We start from the raw sequence: 17,724 nt of genomic DNA, 5'->3' as shown, positions 1-17,724 counted from the left end.
ATATCCTCATTCGTCAGCCTGTCTCTCCACGTGACTCCACAGGCTCCTCTTAAATAACTCATTTCCACTGCTCTCACTCTTGACTTGTGTCCTTCCATCAATGTCCAAGCTTCACTTCCGTACGTTAGAGTTGGTATCACAATACTGTCATGTAGTAACTTTTTCACTTCCATGCTCACTTCCCTGTTTCTTATCACTGCTTTCAAGGAACCAGCAACCTTTCTTCCTGCTGTACCCTTTCAAGCACTTCACCCTCCAAACCTCCATCCTTACTCATCACACTACCCAAATACTTAATCGTACTCACATTTTCCAATTCCTCACCATCCAACCTCGCTGTACATTCACTAACTTCACCTCTCTCAAAGACCATCACTTTACTCTTCCCTACATTCACCTTTAGGTTCCGTTTGTTACACACTCTCTCAAACTCATCCACCAAGCCTTGCAGCTCCCCTTCGTCTTCACTCAACAACACAGTATCATCTGCAAACAACAGTACAGGGAGTTTCCAAACACTATCCTCTCTCACCAGGGCCACTCCAACATCCACTACCCTACCTTGTACCTCTTTTATTACCCCATCCATGTACAGATTGAACAACCATGGAGACATGACACATCCCTGTTTCAAACCAACTTTCAAAGAGAAAAATTCACTTAGTTCACCATCCACACGCACTGCAGCCTTGGCACCATCGTACATACTCTTCACAGCATTCAACAACTTCCCATCTACTCCATATATTCTTAACACTTTCCACAATCCTTGTCTATCCACCCTGTCATATGCTTTCTCCAAATCCATGAAAGCAGCATACAACTTCTTTCCCTTCTCTAGAAATTTTTCCACTAAAGATCTAAGAATGAATATCTGATCTACACAACCTCTTCCCTTCCTAAAGCCTCCCTGTTCATCTCCAACTAATTTCTCTGTTCTTTCTCTAACTCTGTCAATAAGTATCCTACCATACACTTTTCCTATTATACTAAGAAGACAAATGCCCCTGTGATTACCACACACTTCTTTTTCCCCTTTTCCTTTGTACAAGGGAATAATTATACCTGACTTCCAATCCTCCGGGACTCTACCTTCCTCCCAGGCCAATCTGCACATCTTCCACATCCATTCTACTACTATCTCTCCCCCATGCTTCAGCATTTCACCACACACTCCATCAATTCCTGGGGCTGTCCCCGATTTAGCTTTCTTCATTGCTTCCACAACTTCTATCCTACTGATTTCTTCCTGTCTTCTCACCTCCCTCCTTCTCCCAGCCATTCCCCAGCCACTTATACTCGCATTACTTCCATCCTCTACGTTCAACAATTCCTTAAAGTGTTCTCTCCATCTGCTCACTTTTTCTCCCTTCTCCACTAGTAATGTACCATTTTTATCTTTCACTCCCCTGCTAACTTCACTTCCACCCTGTCTTACTCTTTTCATCTCTTTCCAGAACATTTTCTTACAGTCCCTCCACTTTACACTCAAATTCCTTCCAAATTCCTCATCCACTCTCTTCTTACTCTCTCTTACTAATCTTTTCACCTCTCTCTTCCTTTCCACATATAACTCTCTCTTCCGCCTCTCAACTTCTTCCACGCCCCTATTTCTCATCCATTCATTGTATGCTTTCTTCTTTTGTGCCACAGCCTGTCTCACCTCTTCAGTCCACCACGCTGTTCCTTGCACCCCCCTCCGTCTTCTCTTCCTTCCACACACCACATCACATGCTGCACATATTTCTTCTGTAAATATCTTACACATACCTTCCACGTCTCCCATCTTTAAATTATAAGATTTTGGAGACTTAATGGGTTACCTTAGATTTTTCAACTGGCTGGATAGTAAACAACAGGAAATAGCCTTACAGATAGAATTTAGTCCAGGAGACGAGTTGTTAGACGTCACAATGGCGATAGCAGAAAGACTAGGATCGAGAATCACTCGCCAGGCAAGTACTTGAACCTCAACCTCTCACATCGCAGATGGAACTATATAAGTCTTGCATACCTCTACCGCTTCAACGAAGTACTCACATTCACGACCTACTACCAGAGGCAAACCTAAACTATCGGTTCCTACTCTCGGTGCCAATCACCAGCAAGTGGTCGAGACTGGTCCAATGTACAACGAGGCAAACAATCCTCGATTGTGTGCTGGCAATGCGGTTACGCTGGTCATCAAGAATTAAGCTGTAATTGCAAACAAAGAAGGAACCACTCAAAAGCTACAGCGCACACCTTCACAATCGCATCTTCCTGCTTGCTAATATCACAAAGGCTACAGTGCACACCTTCGCAATCTCGTCTTCCTGCTTGCTAATATCACAAGGACAGTATTAATCACACCACTAATGAGTTTCGTTATCTTGCAAGATGCCGGTCGGGGGAGGAGGAGCGCCCTTATTGAAAAAATGTCACATAACAACAGAAGATCAACTCCCCATTCGCCAGGTGGGGCCTCCAGCATATTTGGGCATAGTTATTCTGGGAAGGAGCGAAGGGGTCGAGACATCATTTTTCATGGACTCAAGATCAATGGTAAATCTAATCTCGGAAACCTCTGTGAACAACATTAGGAGAACAATTAGAAAGGTCGGGATCCTTGAACAACCTGATATTCACCTGTGCAGCGTGGATGGCTTAGAGTTTAATGTCAAAGGAAGAGTCACTCGTGCATTAAAGAGGGCACAGGTAAACATTGAAATCTCTCTTGCTTTACTGGAGAATCTTAAAGTCTGGTAATAAGACAACAAGTGAGAATTTTCGCTTGTACAGATATAAAGTCAGTTATGGTTATACAGTGACAAGCCAACATATGCAGACAAGACACGTAGGTTCAAGAGAATGCTTCACGTACACTAACAGAGGGCAACACACACATACAGACTCGCAACACACACACACACACACACACACACACACACACACACACACTCTCTCTCTCTCTCTCTCTCTCTCTCTCTCTCTCATCACAGTGGTTTGTAAGATCATGTGGCGTGGTAGTTTGATGATTACGACCATGGAGTGTGTTAATGTTGATGATCTTGTGAGGTAGTAGCTTATAACCTTATAAAGTTGTGATATATATGTCCTTTAACCCAAGGCATCCCAGTAGCATATGGATACATTGCAACGTTTTGTCACACTTAGTCCTGATAATGTATCCATACGTTTTGCAATTGCATGGTCCGTCATTATCACATTTTCAAATTTCGTGCATGACGTTTGGTACGTAGATGCGGGACACCTTCCTCTACCTGCCGCCAGGCAGGAACACTGCCTTACCCCGCGTGACCTCCCACCCCCCCCCACTCGCCATATTCTCGGCAACTCACCTGTTAGCAGTGACCTGGTCAGTAAAGACGCTGCTCCAAGGTACGAAATTCAAGATGAGAGTGATTCCCCCGTTTGATGATGATGTGGAGGACAAACAATAGTTGGCGCCACAGGAAGAAATGAGCAGAAGTGATGAGGAGGTAATGTCACCAAGGAAAGTGCAGTATGTTGATGTGTTCAGTGAATGAAAGAACTATTATATCGCCTATATTATTGTGTGAAAACCAATATATTCTTGTACTATATATAAATTCGTACCAAATGAACAAATATCTACCTATTCTGAGTGGTTTGCAATAGTTACCGCTACCATATAAGTCGCAACACCCGCAGCGTAGCTCCAGAGAACACGGTACCAGGTATTTAAAGGGTCACCTGTATAGCCCATTTCTAAGCTCAGGTGAGTACTTTTGGTGGCATTTTCCAATGATTCTCATAAAAAGCGGAGGTTTTAGCAAAAAAAAAAAAAATCGAAAATTTGCTGGGATTGGGGGGGAGGGGGTCAGTGATGAAATATCGGTCATGATGCAGTGGGTTAAAACCATAGGCTATATTTTTGTTTTTTGGGATCATATGGTGGGTTGTTGTTGATGACATTGAAGTGTTGCAACGCTTCATGTGTTATTGTTGTTGTTATTGTTGCTGTATTTCAATCTGTTTGATCAAGCAGACCCATCAAACGCAGGCAAGTAACTGCACCTGCTAGGCTGTCCCGTGTGGTCGATTTTATGCTGAAGTGTTGTGGGGGTTGTGCTTGATCATAGGTAGTAGTGGTTTGTATGACCGTGGAGCGCGCGCGCACACACACACACACACACACACACACACACACACACACACACACACACACTAGATAGACAGATAGATAGATAGATTGACTGACTGACTGATAGATACAAAATGGAGAGAGGGAGGAGTGACCATGAACACTGGCTGCGGAGGAGGGTGAGACTAGATAAAGTTTGAGAGCACTGTTCAAGTGGGTGGAAGAGACAGGCAATATAGAACATAAACCCGATGACTTAATTAAAAAGGGTTATGTCCTAGAGCAGCGTTTCCCAAACTGGGGGGCGTGGGGTAATCAGAGTTCAACATAGCGCTAGGCCATTCCAGTGCATACAGGGTATTCCCAAAGATATGTAGGAATACAAAATTTTGATAGGAAAACTTCACAATCGTCATTTCAAGCAACCACATATAGTGTTGCCATCTAGCGTCTTAAGCATCCATATGGAACAGATAAAAGCATCGTTGTTTAGGCGTCAGAGGGGTGGCCCGGGTGGGGGGCATCATGAATGCAGTCCTGACCAAAGGGGGGCGCAGTGCTAAATAGGTTGGGAACCCCTGTCCTAGAGGTTGACCTAGAGTACCCCCAGAACCTACACATCCTCCATATCGACTGTCCCCTAGCAAGGTAAAAGATCTAGGAGGATAAATTTATTTAGTCTGTGCCAGATCTGTGTGACAAGAAGACCTATGTACTTCATTATAGAGCTTTGATGCAATGCATGTAGGTAGGACTTGTACTGAAGAAAGTACACCAAGTGCTAGAATACGATGAGTCCCTGGATGAAGTCTTACATAGGTCTGAATACACACCAACGAAAAGCTAAGAATGCATTTGAAAAAGATATTTTCAAGCTCATGAACAACTCGGTCTTTGGTAAGATCTTGGAGAACGTGGGGGGTCGGGTAGATGTAGAGTTAGTGATAAACCTGGGACAAGCAGGAAAACTTGTTAGCAAGCCCACCTTTGAGGATTTTTAGATCTTCATAGAGAACGTGATAGCTGTCCATATGAACAAAAAGAAGCTGATGTTCCACAAACCAATTTATGTAGGTATAACCATCCTAGAAATGAGCAAGACTTTGATGTATGATTTCCACTATGAGTATATGAAAAGCGTTTATGCAGAAAAAGCACAGGTCTTATTCATGGATACAGATTTCCTTTGCTACCCTGTACGGACGGGTGACTTGTACAAGGCCATGGATGAGAGAATAGACACATGACGCTCACAACCTTCGCTCCCCACACCACCAAAATCTTACACGAGAATAGTAAGACAATCTAGGAGATGAGCATGCCCCCTTCTTTCCTGCTACTTTCATGTAAAACTATCACCACTCCACAGTAATCTTAATCTATCACCATCACTGTTATCGCCACCACAACTATCCATTACCATCAGTATCTCCACCAAATCACCATCCCTCGAGAGCTCCCTTTCTATCCCGTATTTTCGTTGGGAAAGGACACTCCCTAATACCTATTCCTTAGTGATTTATTCTTCAAACTACTCATTAATATCCCCTGATTTGCTTCTTATGTCCTTTAAAAATCGACATAGATTGCACGCATAACACACAAGAATACAGTAACGGAGCAGATTCAGAAAGTAATCGGTAAGCAAGAAGTGTCAGTAACTTTCCTAACCGTACCAGAATACCGCCCTCTTTCACTACATCCATCAATATCATTATTACCATTACCACACTAACCACCAGAAATGAGATAGCAATTGGACACCATTATCATCCTCATCATCATCACTACCTTCATCACTATAACCACAATCCATCCCGACCACCATCACCACCACCACCACCACCACAGTTACTTTTCTCTATCACCACGAACCCCATCATCATCATCACCAAAAAAATTAACACTGCTATAAACATTACCATCACATCACTCAGCACAGACCCATCCCTCAGTCACTAACACCATCAACATCATCAATATCACCACTACACACCGCAGTTACTTCTGTTATCACCATCGCCATACATTATCATTACTTGCATCACCGTACAACAAGCATCTTCACTCTCTCTCTCTCTCTCTCTCTCTCTCTCTCTCTCTCTCTCTCTCTCTCATTATCAGTACTATTACTCCAAATCTTCTCACCAACCATTAATAGTATCACCATCACCATCACATTTATTTGTCCTTATCTCTAGTACAGCAGTTGTCATCATCATCATCACCAGCAACATCATTCTCCTCACCACACACCACAGCTGCTACCGTGATCCGTCTGTCACATCTTCCACCATAACCACAGTTATCAACACCACTATCATCAACACCAATGCCATTCCCACCACACTCATCACAACAGCCTTTCCTTGTCATAACTACCAGTACCACTACCATTATCATTATCATCATTACCACACTCACCACCTTTTTATTCTCTGTCACCGTCATCACCACTTCCATCATCATTATCGGCGCCATCACCAAAACTAACCAGCATCATCACCACCCCACTCATTACAAAGGTTCTAGCTTGGCCGTCACTATCAGCACCACCATTAACACTACCATCACCACCAAGTACACTGACATCAGCAACGCCACCACCATCACCACTGCCATATTCACTACCGTTTGTTTCCTGCCACCTTCACCACCACCATCAAGCAACGCCTTTATCATCACCACGCTCGCCACCACTCACCATCACCATGAACAACGTCAGTATCATTACCACACTCATCACCACAAACACCATTACCACACTCACCACCGTTCTTTCTCTGTGTCATCACCATTAGTATATTCTGTTCACTTCAAGTTGGCGTAAAACTGCTGTAACAAAAGAGTAACCCTTGAATAGGATGCTAGTCACGAAGAGGCGTTATGGAAGTGATGATGGGCCAGAACATCTATTTTTCTGTCATTGGGATAAATGACATAAGGTACAGAAGGACGAAAATTTCCGCTTAGGCAAAATGTTTGACGTATATAACCGATCACTAACACCAACAAACACCACCACTATCACCACCACAGCACCAGCATACTCACCACAGCGTGTCTCTCTCAACAGCACCACTAGTACTAAGCCACACCCCTCACGTGATGAAGGATGCCACTAGTTCTAGCTCTGCATCACGCACCCCTACCACCACCACCACCAGCACCATCGCTCTCTCATCATGACTCGAGGCTTATTACTCTCTCTCTCTCTCTCTCTCTCTCTCTCTCTGCCAGTATGTTTTATCTATTTTTTTTTTTTAATTAACTGAGAAAATACCGATCTCGATGGGCACTATTTTTTTTTTTTTTTTTTTGGCCCGCGAGGGGCCATCCTATTTAAGTGATATAATACGTGATATACAATAATTCTTTATTTCTTTTTACTATTCCCAGACGAAACGAATTTACTCCGTTAGTGCTATGCTCTCTTATGCTGTATTATTGCTACCTCAAGATGATTAAATAGCCTTAAGAGAAACTTCAGGTTGTCAAGGATTTAGGTGAAAATTCCTGTAACACGCTTGGTACAAGAGGTTCCCCACAGCAGAATATAACCGTCTGGCAGTAATAGGGAAAAAGTTGGCATGTAGATGGTGTTATCAGATATTGTTTTTAACCTTAGATTACTAAATATCTACCCCAATGTCAATAAAATCATCTGAAAGTAGCGTGACAGAGCAAACCCAACAACAGCAGGCAAGCAATCATCACTGCAAGGACGGTCCATTCAGTGAACCGATGCTTCTCTGCTCCAGACAGTTCCTTGCCACAACGGGATAGAGTTGGAGGTTTGGTTCCTGGGCGTACTCCGCGTTTGCATCACTACCCAGTTAACAGGGGCACCATATTATGCCCCACATCACCCTGTTATGTGGTTTTATGGTTACCACCCAGTATTGTAAATGATTTCCTTGGTTACGGGAAACTACTGGTCATGTCACTCAGTATATGATCATCTGACGTGGAAACAAAAACAATAAAAAATGACAGGAAGACAGGAGCGCAGACGAAAAAAAAAAAGAATCATAAAGGAAAAGGAAGAAGTCGGCAGCACCACATCATTCTTGCAGTCATACAGTTCAAATGTGTAGGGTTATCGCAGTTATGTTGTACAGTTGCTGATGTGGTTGGTATGGTACTGGTTGAAATATGGTGTCACGGTAACTACTGTAACTCACCATCACTCCTTCACCATATTACGCCCCATTCTTTCATGATATGGACTTTTCCTGTGATTCATTTTTAGTTCTGCTCTCATTTCATATTCACAGAAGTCCACTAATTTCGTTCTTGCTCTGTCTTCGTCTACTCATTCACATACCAAGATTGTTACTCCCCGCTTGGGAGGTAGGAGTGAGATTATGCATTCACTCGTATCTGTCTGTTGGTTTGCCAGTGTACAAGATACCTCTTTCTTTTTTCTTTTTTTCGAACTAATGTAAAATCTCGTAGATAGGTGGACAGTGAGGCGGATCCGGGTAGGGATGCAGGAATACATCATAACTGTTTTCGGCGCCGGCGGAGGTATGTGCTCGAAATGAACAGACCTTGAATTCGGCTGTCTGGTATCTTGTATTTTTTTTTTCTTGGAAAGGAACAGGCTTAAGGGCCTCTGGCCTCTGGTTTCCCTCTTCCTTGCTTTAAAAAAAAAAATGAGAATGTGTAACAGAACAGACTAAGATCGTGCAATTAACTATGTGAGACCGCACTTGTCTACACAGATTTCAATGACTTTATAAAGATGTACTTTTAAATGTTAAAAACTACGAGTCACATGCAAGGATGGGTACCGAAAGCCAACAATGACTAAGGAGGCAGGTAAGAACACTCCTTGCAATGGGGTTAGTTAAGAAGCCTCCTGAATGTTCTAAAAAGAGCTTGTATAAATATGGCGAATCGTATGAAACTTTAAGAGCACACATCCTCAAAGCTAATGATGAAGAAAGTTATATGGTAGAACAGGCCAAACGTGAGAAAATCTTGGAACGTTATATCGTAAAATAACTGAAGATCATACAACCGAAACGAACACTATCTATTTATCTATAGCCAGACACCTTAATCCCGTAAGGGGTGGCCACAGATAAATCGCCTCCATGTCGCCCTGTCCCCTGCTATTTCGCTGCCCTCCCTCCAGCTAATACGCTCCTCTCTCGTATACCTCTCAATTCCATCCCTCTATCCCATTCTCAGTCTCCTTCTCCCTTTCCCTCCCTACACCTCACTCACGAACACGGAAACAGTGAATGTATACTGTAGGGCAACAGTACCTAAGATCCTTCCGTAATGCTATGGTAAAAAAAAAAAAAAAAAAAAGGACCACATTCTCTGGTCCATGATGACCAAATTTCTCAAAGATTAGTGAATTCTCTTATGTATTAGGTCAGGTGAAAGGCACACACAATAAAATTATTGGAGAATTACCTGTTGAGGATGATTAATATGAGGTGGCTCTCATTATCCTCAGAGATAATTATACAAGGAGCAGACAGTGACCATATTAATTAAGAGTTTGATTGATTTACCTAATCCCATGCATGATCTTGGCTTTCTGGTTATGGTAAGCTGCAATTTGAAGGCCTCGGGTACTTATCAGGATGTTTTTGTATCAGACTGGTTGCTTTGTAGGAATATACCATTGAAACCAGCTCCTAAAGCCAAGGATACATTATATGAAAAATAAAAAAATAATCTCCCTTTAAGTAAAATGAGGATGGCCTAATGCACATTTCTAACATAGCATATCTACCTTCTTTACCCTACCACCATCAAAACCCTATCACTTTCCTTGCCTTTCACGCTTCCTGACCTTACCAGTTTCATAACCTTACAACTCTCTTAACCCTATCGTCCTTGCATTACCCTCTCTTAACTTTTTTCTAACGTTCCTGCATCTCATCCTTACCATTTTAATCTGATCATCTTCCTAACTTGTCATCTGTTCATTACTATTCTTCTAACTATACCAACATCTGGATCACTCTTTCCTACCTTACTCTAATCATTTCTGTAACTTTTCCCAACCATATCAAAGTGTTGAGATACACAGCCTTCAGTACCACAGCCACCACAACCACACCCACCTTTAGCACCAAAGCACCACAACCACGAACTATAGTACCACATCTACGACAACCACCGCATTCTTCAATATCACAACCATCTCAACAATCACAACCACCACAAACCTCAGCACCATAACCACCACAACCAAAACACAACAAACACTACACACACGAGCTTCCGGACACTAGTGGTTTTCTTAAGTGCACTAAAGTAGCCTGGAAGAAACAAGAATATAATATAAACAACTTGATCTTGATGGGAATATAAAAGAGATTTCCTAGCACGTTGATTACTGTAGGCTTTCCCTAAGGTCTATAAAATCGGCTGACTGTAGCTGAAATATACATATGTCATCATACTGAAGTATTTAATGAGTGTACTTCTAAACCCTACACTGTGATACCTTTGTAAGCTAAATTAAATCGTGTAGTGACAGCGGGAATGAAATCCAACTAATAGCATCATACTGGACGTTTTGTTCTTAATCCAACTAACAGCATCATACTGCAGGTTTTATTCTTAATAACTGTGAGCCCTATCAGGTGTAGATAAATACAACCATAGTTTAAACACTACCTATGGCTGTACCCCTGATCCCAGAGTCTTACCGGCAAAATGCACTTTCCTTCATACCTGCCCGAAATTTACCTACCTTCCCTTAAGGAAGCCTGTCCCTTAAACTGTCTGTTTTCCTGTCCTGCTTCCCATTCTCATCAATCATGCTTCACTTCTCCCTTGTTATCCCCCTACCTGCCTACTTACCTCTGACACTTGCTACCTACCTACATTCTTCCATACTTATCGGCCTCTTTTCCTATAATTTCCTTCCAGCCTGCTTCCGTACACATTATTCTACCAACCTACTGTTTCCTAAACCAACAAACCTGACATAATACATACCTATCCACCTCCTTGCCTGTCTTCCTACCTACATCCTTTTCCAGCTGCGTACCTACTCATCTAGCTTAATTACATCCTATCTCCCGTCTCCTCTCCAACCAATCTTCTCCTTGCCTCACTAGCACCTCACCTACCTCACCTGCCGGCACCTGTTTCGCCATAAATCACTTGGCTTACTGCCTGATCACTTTTACATGCCTGTGATAGATTAGTCTAGCTAGTTATAACCTTCCCTATACCGAACAGCCAAAAAAGGACCAACAGGTCTGTTGCTGGTTTATTTCCTTTGTACTCCATCGTACACTTTCACTTTCATTGACTCACCTGTCCCACCTGTCTCCCTTTTAGTCTGGCATCTTGCTTCCTCCTGCCTCAGCCTGTTTTGCCTTCCCTCACTTCGCTTTCCTATCTTTCTCTCCTTACCGTTTCTCACCGTGTTTCATATGCACTCTTCTTCTTAATATGCCTACCCTTGCTCACTTTGTTTACCTTCCTTCATTCTGCTTTATTCATTTTATATACATCTTTCGACAATTCTGGGCTTTTATCACATTCCATTCCTGCATTCCCTGTTTCATCAGCCCCCTTCTACGGCTCCTCCTCTTCATCCTGTCAGCTTGCATGTCATTCCTGCTCCACTTACTTTCTTCCCTACATCCTGTTTGTCATTCTTCCCTCTCCTTCCCGTTGTCCACCCGCTTATCCCTACTTATCCAGTACCTCCAGCCTGCCTTTGCCTACAAATCAATATTCATTCCACTCTTGCCACCCCTGCCCTCCTCACCTTCCACATTCTAATCATACTTTCCACTCACTGTTATCTCCCTCCTATATCTACTCTTGCTTAACCCTCTCAAGTTGTTTTCTCCTCGGCTAGGATGGATCCTTTGTTAAATATTTTATTTCTCCATTTCAGACTGATAATAACATAACAATGATATTGAAAGTTTGATAAGTACAAGAACTGTGTTATATACAAGGGTTTCTAGGCATCTAAAACTGTTTCACGAGAATACTACTTTTCAACGTACGTAATGCCACTAAGATTCTTATAACAATAATTGTTTTTTTTTTTTTTTTTGTTTTTTTTTTCGTTATTGTTTACACTGTATGCCTGTTAAATCCTAGATGAAACCAGGCCGGTATGCTCCGCTTGTATGGGATCGCCTGGTATGAAATGCAATGGCCTGTTCTTTAAATACAAATAAAGAGACGGAGTTATGATGTGATTGTCAGTTACCAAGGTGTCTTGTTAAAGCAATGATAAAATAAAAAAGAAAACGAAGAATTTTTAGAAAAAAAAACAAAAAAACATAAGTGTTCTGAGAAAACTGAGCGACTCTTGTTGAGTACATGTGAGAGAGGAAGAAAAGATGGAAATGTGTGGGTGGAAATGGTGGCGTATATCAGCGTGAACCTCGAGGAGAAAACTTTCGGAAAGACGAGGAAAATGCGACGAGTAAAAGTATTGGATGTGATTTGTATCACTGTGACAGCTGATTGTGCATATGTGTGTGTGTGTGTGTGTCACGGGGTTTTTATAATATCAGGGTAATTTTGGAATAAATGGTTAAATATTATTTAAATTGATAATAATATTCAATAATATTGAAGAGCAGAGACAATGGTTGTCTTGCTACATCAAGCAACGATTACTTTACGTTGGCTTAGCACGATTCTCTGAGAACGAGAATTTATAAACTTTCTCAACAGTACACAGCAGAGACTAATTACTCACAATTGCTGAATTACTGTACTGTTAGCCTCTGGAGAAAGTTACATCACCCCTGACAATAAATAACTAATACTAATAATAATAACATCAGGTTCTTGCTGATGCATTAACTCCTGGCACAACGGATTTTAAGTTAATACAAGACTGGTCTAAGTACCAGTTATGAATAGTAAAACGTTTATGCAAGCTAGGAGCTATATGGGAAATAAGCTTAATTATGGAGAAATGAAACAAGATTTTTACTCTACATTAAGCTCAAGAAATAGAACTGTTAAATTTATTAATCACAAAAATAAATTCAACATTACATTTCAAATCAAATCAATGAGACGCACTCGCTCACTCACACAGAAGCTAAATACTTACGCCTAGGAAAAACACCTTAACTAAGCTCTTAAAACTACAAAATACACAAAAAGAAATACCAGTCGATGAATGCTTTGTATCACCCAGGGGGTAGGAGTTTGGAGAAACTGATACTCTGTGGAGCTTGGGATGCTAGCTGACCTCTCTTCACTTCTGAGCACAGGACCTCTCTCCGTCAAAGCCACCACTAGACTGAATTCAAATCGTGGGAAAGAAAGGCGGAGCACTAAGCCGTATTTTCTAACGGTCGAGTGAACGAAACGCGCCCAAAACAATCGCTCATCGGAAGCGCTAATGTCTCACACAGAGACGATCACGTATGACAATGAAAAACTGATTTGACAAAGCTTCCGTCCGAATGAGCGGTTAACTGAACGAAAAACAATGAGTTTTCCACTAATAGTTCGTGGCCTCTCACAAAAAGGAAATGTCGCGAATTGATTCGTGACAGTGTGTGTGTGTGTGTGTGTGTGTGTGTGTGTGTGTGTGTGTGTGTGTGTTCATTTTCTCATTCCACTCTATCTCTGGTCGCTTTCATCAGTTCTTTGTGTGTGTGTGTGTGTGTGTGTGTGTGTGTTCATTTTCTCATTCCACTCTATCTCAGGTCGCTTTCATCAGTTCTTTTTTTGTCTGTGTTTCCCTATCTCTTTCCCCATCCAAAAATGGCACATAAGCACTGGAGAGTCCGGACTGTCCACACGGTGTCAGACTCCTGAGTGGGTATCACTGCTTGTCCTTACCTCTCACTCTCCCTTTTTATCCCCTTGTACCCGCTCCTTTTCTTACCACTACGCTCCTGTTTTTTTTTTTTTCCCTCCACACTGTCATTTATGCTTTCTCCTAATCCATGAATGTTGGATGCAACTTCTTTCCTTTCTCTTGAAACTTTTCCACTAAAGATCGACGAACGAATATCCCATCTACACAACTTCTTCCCTTCCTGAAACGTCCCTGTTCTTCTCCAACTAATTCCTCTGTTATTTCTCTATGTCAGTACGTATCCTACCACATACTTTTCCTATTACACTAAGAAGACACATGCCCCTATGATTACCACATACTTTTTTTTTTCCCTTTTCCTTTGTACAGGGGAATTATTATACCTGACTTCCAATCCTCCGAGACTCTACCTTCATCCCAGGCCAATCTCCACATCTTCAACATCCATTCTACTACTGTCTCTCCCCCATGCTTCAGCATTTCACCACACACTCCATCAATTCCTGGGTCTTTCCCCATTTTAACTTTCTTCATTGTTTCCACAACTTTCATCCTACTGATTTTTCCATCTCTTCTCACATCCTTCCGTCTCCTAGCCATTCGCCAGCCACTTATACTTGCATTACCTTCATTCTCTGTGATTAACAATTGCTTAAAGTGTTCTCTCCATCTGCTCACTTTTTCTCCCGTCTCCACTAGTTATCCACTATTTTTATCTTTCACTCCCCAAGTAACTTCACTGCCACCCTGTCTAACTCTCTTCACCTCTTTCCAGAACATTTTCTTACAGTCCCTCCACTTTACACACAAATTCCTTCCAAAATCCTCATCCATTCTCTTCTTACTCTCTCTTACTGATCTTTTCACCTCTTTTCCTCTCTATATATAACTCTCTCTTCCGTCTCTCAACTTCTTCACGCCCCTGTTTCTCATCCACTCACTATACAGTATGCTTTCTTCTTTTGTGCCACAACCCCTCTCACCTCCTCATTCCACCATGCTGTTCCCTGCACCCCCTTTCGTCTTCTCTTCACCCCACACACCACCTCACATGCTGCACAGATGACATAATGATTAAATACACTCCATTACGGATGAGGGGATCATCTATACACAGGAGAAAGATATTTGTGATGAACTACATAAAAACTTCCAATCAGTTTTTACAAAAGAAAATACTTTTGAAAGAGATCACATGGAACATGCATACTCACACGTATTACAAATATCAGAAAAAGAAGTACAGGAAGAGTTAAGTAAATCTGACAATGGAAAAGCATATGGTCCTGACGGATTTCAAGTTGGGTGCTACATGAATGTGCAAAGGAGTTAAGCAGACCACTGTATTTAATATCCAAGGAATCCTTAAGTCAAGGTAAACTACATGGTATTTAGAAGAAAGCAAACATTGTTCCCCTATTCAAGAAAGGGAATAGACAGAATCCAGTCAACTACCTTCCAGTATCACTGACCAGTATTGTAAGTAAGATACAGTAAAAATCTGATAAGATAATTTTGGGTAAACCATCTGGATCACAGTATGATAACAGAAAGGCAGTTCGGTTTTAGAAAGGGAAAGTCATGTGTTACTAATCTATTAGGATATTATGACAGAGTTACAGAAACATTACAGAAAAGGGGAGGATGGGTGGACAGTATCTATTTAGATTTCAAGAATGCACTTGACAGAGTACCGCACCAAAGACTTTTCATCAAGGAGGTATCCAAGGCAACTTGTACTGTTGGATGCAGGATTTTCTCAGAAAAAGGGAAAGGAGAACAGTAACAAGGGTAAATTACTCATCATGGAGGAAAGTGACTAACGGAGTTCTACAGGGCTCAGTGCTGGCACCAGTTATGTATTTAGTATATATAAATGACATAGTAACACTGGAAATGGAAGCTATCTAACTATGTTTGCAGATAATGAAAAAATACAAAGGGAAATTACTAACACAGATTCTTGCAAAGAGCTACAAGAAGAATTAAATAAGCTTCATGATTGGTGCAAGTAATGGCATATGGAATTTAATGTGGACAAGTGTCATGTCATTAAGTCTGGTAAAAGTGAGAAAAGTCCAGATTGGGATTATAAGTTAGGAAGATCAAGCTTACACATACCAGAAAGGGAGAAAGACCTAGGACTGAGTAACAATAACAGACTATCTCCAGCTGACCGCATCAGTGAGAAGGTACATAACAGGTATACTGTACACTGCCGGCTAATCTGAGAATAACCTTCACATATTATAAATGAAGACATGCTGAGAAAGATAATAACATCATTCATCAGACAAACCCTGGAGTATGCATCAGTAGTCTGCAATCCTCATCTCATAAAGCACATAGTTAACCCTCTGAATCCCGACTGATTTTTCACCACTGCCCCCCCCTCCCCTCCCCAAATCCTGGCAGATTTTCAAAAAAAAAAAAAAATTGGCTAAAAGCTCTGCTTTTTATAAGAAACATTGGAAAATGACCCTCATAATGCTCACCTGAGCTTAGAAGTAGTATAAACAGGTGAACCTTTAAACATCTGGTACCATGTTCTCTGGAGCCACGCAGTAGGTGTCACGTTTCCTATGTAGTGGTAACTATTGCAAACCACTCAGAATAGGTAGATATTTGTTCATTTGGTACGAATTTATATATAGTACAAGAATATATTCGTTTTCACACAATAATATAGGTGATATAAGCATTGTTTCATTCACTGGACACATTAACATACTGCACCTACCTTGGTGACATTACCTCATCATTTCGGCTCATTTCTTCCTTTGGCGCCACATAATCTTTGTCCTCCACACCACCATCGATTGGGGAATCACTCTTGCCTTGAGTTTTGTACCGTGGTGTGACATGTCTTTCCTGGCCAGGTCACTGCTAACAGATGAGTTGCCGAAACAATGGCGTGGGGGGGGAGGTCAGATGGGGTAAGGCAGTGTCACCACTTGGCAGAATGTAGAGGAAGGTGTCTCTCATCTACGTACCAAAAATCATGCACGAAATTTGAAAATTGTGGAAACGATGGACCTTGCAATTGCAAAACATATGGATACGTTAACGGGATTCACCGTGACAAAACGTTGCAGTGTATCCATACGTTATCGGGACACCTCGGGATAAAATTGAAAAAGTACAAAGGGCAGCTACAAGATGGAATCTAAGCTACAATGAAAGAGTAGAAAAACTAATTCTACCAACTCTACAGGAGAGAAGGAAAAGAGGAGACATGTTTATTCTATATAAATGCATGTCAGTGAAAGAGAAAAGAGGTATAAATGAATATATAACCTATGAGGAAGCATCGGGAAGAAGACATTGCAAAAAAACTAAATAAAAAGAAAGGCGATAAAGATGTAAGGAAATTCAGTTTCCCAAATAGGGCAATTGATTACTGGAATGCACCATAAATAAAATACTGTTTGCCAAAACTATTCATAAATTTAAGGATATGTATGATAAAAATGGTTTAATACACGGGACAGTACGAGCTTGACTCATTCTAGTGAAGATACAATTAGGTAAGAACACACACACTCAATTATATATATATATATATATATATATATATATATATATATATATATATATATATATATAGCACTAGCCGAGTGTCTGTGTGTGTGTTGTGTGTGTATGTGCATTTTGGGCAGCCGAAACTACACATTCATATCACACCAAAATTGTCAAGGAAAATCGCAAAATATTTGCTGTGAAAAAATTGGTCCCAGCACGATTGAAAAACTTTTACTATATTTAATGAGTGATCACATTTTGACCAAAACACGACTCTCCAGGCACCCGGCATAGGATCTCC

At 41.3% G+C, this 17,724-nt stretch overlaps 1 protein-coding gene across 1 annotated transcript in view; it reads left to right on the top strand.

Moving 5' to 3' along the window:
• LOC145393427 (acylcarnitine hydrolase-like) overlaps positions 1-17,724 on the top strand; it is a 68,778-nt gene that overhangs the window by 39,251 nt on the left and 11,803 nt on the right. The window lies entirely within an intron of this gene.

This window comes from Coenobita brevimanus, chromosome 3 (assembly GCF_032717465.1).
Source record: "Coenobita brevimanus isolate Jiangsu-jjx chromosome 3, ASM3271746v2, whole genome shotgun sequence".
In the NCBI taxonomy this organism is placed as follows: domain Eukaryota; kingdom Metazoa; phylum Arthropoda; class Malacostraca; order Decapoda; family Coenobitidae; genus Coenobita; species Coenobita brevimanus.
This window is presented reverse-complemented; position numbering and strand designations above follow the sequence as displayed.